The sequence below is a fragment of the Pongo abelii genome, chromosome 18 (genome assembly GCF_028885655.2).
Source record: "Pongo abelii isolate AG06213 chromosome 18, NHGRI_mPonAbe1-v2.0_pri, whole genome shotgun sequence".
Lineage (NCBI taxonomy): Eukaryota > Metazoa > Chordata > Mammalia > Primates > Hominidae > Pongo > Pongo abelii.
This window is the reverse complement of record NC_072003.2, coordinates 11798556-11804632: the sequence shown is the minus strand read 5'-3', so window position 1 is coordinate 11804632 and position 6077 is coordinate 11798556. Positions and strand designations below refer to the sequence as shown.

Genomic DNA, 6077 nt, shown 5'->3' with positions numbered 1-6077 from the left:
AACTAAAAGTAGATCTACCATTTGATCCAGCAATCCTACTACTGGGTATCTACACAAAGGAAAAGAAGTCATTTGAAAAAGACATACGCATACATGTTTATAGCAGCACAATTTGCAGCTGCAAAGATATGAAACCAACCTACATGCCCACTGACCAAGGAGTAAATAAAGAAAATGTGGTGTATATACACCATGGAATACTCAGTCATAAAAAGGAACAAAACAATGTCTTTTGCAGCAACTTGGATGGAGCTGGAGGCCATTACTCTATGTGAAGTAACAGGAATGGAAAACCAAATACTGTATGTTCTTACTATTTTTTTTTTTTTTTTTTTTAGCGAGAGTCTCACTCTGTCACCTGGGCTGGAGTGCAGTGGGGCAATCTCGGCTCACTGCAACCTCTGCCTCCCGGCTTCAAGCGATTCTCCTGCCTCAGCCTGCCGAGTAGCTGGGATTACAGGTGTGTGCCATCACACTCGACTGATTTTTGTATTTTTAGTAGAGACAGGGTTTCACCATGTTGGTTAGGCTGGTCTTGAACTCCTGACCTCAAACAATCCACCCACCTTGGCCTTCCAAAGTGCTGGGATTATAGGCATGCGTCACCATACCCAGCCAAAAAAATATGGAATGCTTCACGAATTTGTGTATTATTCTTGCACATGGGCCATGCTAATCTTCTCTGTATCATTCCAATTTTAGTATATGTGCTGCCGAAGCAAGCACTGTTCTTACTTTTAAGTGGAAGCTAAGGTACGAGGATGCAAAAACATACAGAGTGATATAATGGACTTTGGGGACTTGGGGTGGGGTGACATTGGGAGGTGGGAGAGATAAAAGACTACATACTGGGTACAGTGTGCACTGCTCAAATGACAGGTATAATAAAATCTCAGAAATCACCACTAAAGAATTCATCCATGTAACCAAAAACTACCTATATCCCAAAAACTATTGAAATAAAAAAAGCAAATAGAACCATAAAATTATAAGAATTTACCACACTCATTTATTCCTTACAATGGCACTGTATGTATCTATCAGGATTCTTAGTCTCACTTTTAAAAAAATTTTTTAATTTTTTGAGACAGTTTCGCTCTTGTCACCCAGGCTGGAGTGCAGTGGCATGATCTCAGCTCACTGCAACCTCTGCCTCCTGGGTTCAAGCGATTCTCCTCCTCAGCCTCCTGAGTATCTGGGATTACAGGTGTGCACCACCACACCTGGCTAACTTTTGTATTTTTTTCAATAGAGACAGGGTTTTGCCATGTTGGCCAGGCTGGTCTCGAATTCCTGACCTCAGGTGATCCGCCTGCCCCAGCCTCCCAAAGTGCTGGGATAACAGGCATGAGCCACCACACCTGGCCTAGTCTGCCTCTTAATAGAAGAAGAACCAGTTAATTATGGAAAAAGAAACAGAGAAAAAGAGGGAGTAGGAGGGAGGAAAGAAGGGGGAAAGAGAAAAGAGGAGAAGGGCAGAGAAGGGAAGGAAACTATTACAAAATGTAGGCGGCCAATACTGCCTACATTTTGCACGTAGAGAAAAAGAAGGCTCAGAGACATAAAACTTGTTGCCCAAACTAGTTAATAAGTGTTGGAAATGACTTTCAGACCCAAGGGTGTATTTGTGAAGTCCATATTCTAGCACACACCAGTGAATGAGATATGCTGCTTTCCGGGATAGGTTGGGAAGCTACTGCCCTCCTCAACTCCTCAGAGCAAGGTTGCTCTTCCTGTGTCCTGGGAGTCCCCATCGTCTCAGGCAGGGAGCTATAGAAAGTTATAAATAATTTTTTGGTGCTGCAAAAGAAATAGCACTCAAACATAAATTTAATTTTCTCAGCAAGGCAATTTTACTTCTATAGAAGCGTGTGACTCACAGGTGGAGCAATGGCGAGAGCACACCTGAACAGGGGAGGGGAAGGGGTTTTTATTCCTGACACAGGTAGCCCCTACTGCCATGTCCCCTATTGGCTAGGGTTGGACCTCACAGTCTAAGATAATTCTGATTGGCTATTTTAAAGAGAGCAGGGGTATGAACTGGAGTGGCAGGGTGAGTAGTTTGGCAGGAAGGGTGGTTACAGAACTGGTGACTCAGGATAATTCAGGACGGAGCAGGTGACCAGGGGTGACTTAGGACGGAGCAGGTGACCAGGGGAACAGATGTGAACTACTGATTAGAACTGGAAAAGGTTGTTTATGGAAACTAGGGATGAGGAGAATGAGAAAGTTAAACTATAAAATAGAGAACAAAGAACTGAACATACTGACATACTGATTATTTGAAGAGAAATTTAGAACTCACTGTATTCAACAACTCCATCCTCTTGAATTTTACTTTCTCTTCAAACTTCCTTAACATGTCTTGGCTTAGTTGTTCTGCCTGATTCTCTAAAAGAAGCAGCTTCTCTGAATAAGGTGGAGGAGAGTTAAGGGAGGTTTTAGTAAGTGCTGTCTCTGAGTCTCTGCACCGGCCCACGGATGCATGGTATGACACAACACCCAACAAGAATGAGTACACCTATTACAGCTGCAAGAGAAGTAAGAATTGAGGCTATGATTTCTTACCATTTACCGAACCACCTTTCTAGCCACCCTGAGAAATGGTTATTTACTCCTGAGTTTTTGGCTAATTCATTGGACTGAGCAGTTAGACTTTGCAATGCCTTTGTTATACTTCCATCAGGGGTGGTATTGTTTGGGATGAAGGTACAATATTGAGTTTTGTTTTGTTTTGAGACGGAGTCTTGCTTTCGCTCTGTTGCCCAGGCTGGAGTGCAATGGTGTGATCTCAGCTCACTGCAACCTCCATCTCCTGGCTCCAAGCAATTCTCCTGCCTCAGCCTCCTGAGTAGCTGGGATTACAGGTGCACACCACCACACCCGGCTAATTTTTGTATTTTTAGTAGAGATGGAGTTTCATCATATTGGTCAGGCTGGTCTTGAACTCCTGATCTCATGATCCACCTGCCTCGGCCTCCCAAAGTGCTGGGATTACAGGCGTGAGCCACCGTGCCTGGCAACTACAATATTGAGTTTTAATCATAACACAAAGTCCTCCTCTTTCTGCTAATACCATGTCTAAGGCTATTCTGTTTTCCCAAGCCATCTGGCTAGTAGCCCCTAATTGCTCAGCTATTCCTTTAACAGCATCTCTAGTGTAGTTAATAAACTGCTGTTTGTTGTAATAAATGTAATTTATCCAATCTACATTCTTATTGTCACCCACCAAAATATTGACTCTACTCCTACAGCTATTTGATCTTGGGCTTTAAATTTATCTAGTACTCCCTGTGGGACTCCAGTTGCATCTAAATAAACATGAGAGTTGAAAGACCCATAAGGGTCTTCCCTTGTTTTACGATGTTGTATTTTCCCTCTCTCTGGTTGATGAAATGCCAGGGTGAAAGGGATAGCCAGTTGGACTAGAGCACAAGTGCTGCTCCAGTTACTTGGCAGTGTCCAGTAAAGGTCCACCACAATACTGCCACACATCTGCTTGGGGATGAACAAGGCTGACTGATTGGTAAGCTCCTGAAAAGTCTTGTGTCCTTTCAGTTCTCCAAGGAATAAATTCCCTCCTTGTCGTGAAAGACACGAAGCGAACTTAGGGTTGGGAGATGGAGGCTAGATGGCCCTCGGAGGCTGACCCACAGGGTGTCGGACTTCGGGATATAGCAGAGAGACAGCTTGGCACGACTTGCTACCCCAGGCTGTGGGATCCTGGAACAGAGCTACCATACAGCCCATGCCTGGTTGACTGGAGGACCATCCTAGTGGAAAGGGGATAATCTGGGCCTCTGGCCTGTCGTGTGCACAGGCATAACAATTGCTTTTGTTTAGCGTGCAAACAGAATATTGGATCCATTCCAACTAGGCATTTGCATCTTGATATCCTGTCTCTATTGCTAAAGTTTGTTTTAAATCATTTACCTCCTCAACGTCTACTTTGATCCTATCACTGGGTATATAATGAGAGAAGGTTTGTTTAGTGGAAAACTTAGGAGAGGGAGAAGGCCATGCAGGAGGTGAGGAGGCAGTGAAGCACATTTCAAAGGATCTTATGGGGTCCTTCTCTGAGACTTCTGTTCCTATATCATAGAAATGGCTTAATGAAGGGGAAGACCTCTGGGGAGCAGAGATGGTCGTCAGTACTGGATTGTACTGGTTCAGCTTACAATGGGGAGGGTAACTTCTTTAGTAAAATGAATATATGGTTTTAAGAAGCTGAAAGTACTAGTTGGGGCGGTCCATCCTTGCTCTTTAGTATTTTGTAGAGCATTGGACCAACTTCGGCAGAGAAGCTCTGCTCTAGGAGGACAAGATTCCCAGTTTATACTGGAAACCTTCGTCAAACTCTTCCCAAACTAACTTATCCCAGTTAACAGATTTCCAGTCTGAGGAAAGCTAGGAAGGATAAAAATACTTTTCTGAAGTGGAGAGTTGCCTCTGGTTTGGCAAATCTCCACAGGGCATCACAAGGCAAGCATCCAAAGTAATAGTTTGGGGTGAACTTGACCTGGTTACATTAATAACAAGAGGACTAGCAATAGAAGGGGAAAAGAAAGAGATGCAATATAAGAGGATCAACCCCGTTTTAGCTTTAGCTTGCTTGTGGCCCTGGAATAGCTGTCCATGATTTCGGAGGGGGTGTTGCTCATTTGACCCAGGTGTGATGAGTCCATCCTTTTTCTGCTATTCGAATTGTGATCTCAGTGGTTTGAAGCACTAGGTAGGGTCCTTCCCAAGCCAGTTCAAGTTTTCCTTCCATCCAACTTTTGATGAGGTCATGGTCCGCAGGCTGATGGTGGTGTACTGGAAACTCTAGGGGTGGTACCTGTGCTAAAAGACCTTTAGTTCTGCGGGAAGAAAAAGTGGAAGATAAACCAAGTATATAATTTCTGAGAAACTGATCTTTTGTTTCAAATGTAGGAAGATCAGTAATGGAATGTAGATAAGGCAATCCATAAAGCATCTCATAAGGGGATAGGCCTATGTCTTTTCAGGGAACAGTTCAGACTCTCAACAGGGTAATAGGCCTTTCTACTTTCCCTGATGAAGGTGGGTGCCAAGGAATATATTCCCATGTTATATCCAGTACCACCTGTGCTAATTTCGTAATGACATGTGCAGTGAAATGAATCCTATTATCTGAATCAATGTTTTCTAATAATCTACACCTGGGTATAATATTTTCTGTTTTTGAGATGGAGTCTCGCTCTGTTGCCCAGGCTGGGGTGCAGTGGCACGATCTCGGCTCACTGCAAGCTCCGCCTCCCGGGTTCATGCCATTCTCCTGCCTCAGCCTCCCGAGTAGCTGGGACTACAGGCACCCGCCGCCACGCCTGGCTAATTTTTTGTATTTTTAGTAGAGACGGGGTTTCACTGTGTTAGCCAGGATGGTCTCGATCTTCTGACCTCGTGATCCGCCCACCTCGGCCTCCCAAAGTGCTGGGATTACAGGCGTGAGCCACCACGCCTGGCAATATTTTCAACTAATGCCTTGACTACATTATTAGCGGTTGTACTTGAAAAGGAAATAGCTTCTACCCAATGAATAAGGTGATCTACTATTACTAATAAATACTTTAGACAACCAATTGGAGGCATCTCTGTGTAATCAATCTGGATACTTTGGAATGGCCCTAAGCCTGGACTCCTTTCCCTAAAGGGGAAGCTTTTACTATGCAACTGTCTGTAACCCGTTTGGCCAGGGTATAAGTTTCTATGCACCCATAAACTCCGAGGACTGCGTCACACATGACTTGGGGCCCCCAGTGGTTCCCTTGATGCAGTTGGAACAAAATTTTCCTCATAAGGGGTTTGGATAACATTTCTTTCTGGTCTGGCAATATCCATTTTCCTTCTGAATTCTCTTTAGCACCTATTTTTTATTAGTTTTTAGACCAAAGAAAACCAAACAGCACTTTATATTTGACAATCCTTCCTGTATGATTTTATACAAGATAAGCTACATTTCACCTTTATATTAATGTGCTATTAATGTTAAACTCAATTTTAATAAAACCTTGTGACATATTTATGCAATTTTAATGTCTGACCATAAGGTAAGATTT

At 43.5% G+C, this 6077-nt stretch overlaps 1 non-coding gene across 1 annotated transcript; it reads right to left on the bottom strand.

Moving 5' to 3' along the window:
• Positions 1-619: 619 nt before the first annotated feature.
• On the bottom strand, positions 620-726 carry LOC112129511 (U6 spliceosomal RNA). The gene has a single exon (XR_002911903.1). It is a non-coding gene; the product is annotated as a U6 spliceosomal RNA (small nuclear RNA).
• Between the last annotated feature and the right edge of the window lie 5351 nt (positions 727-6077).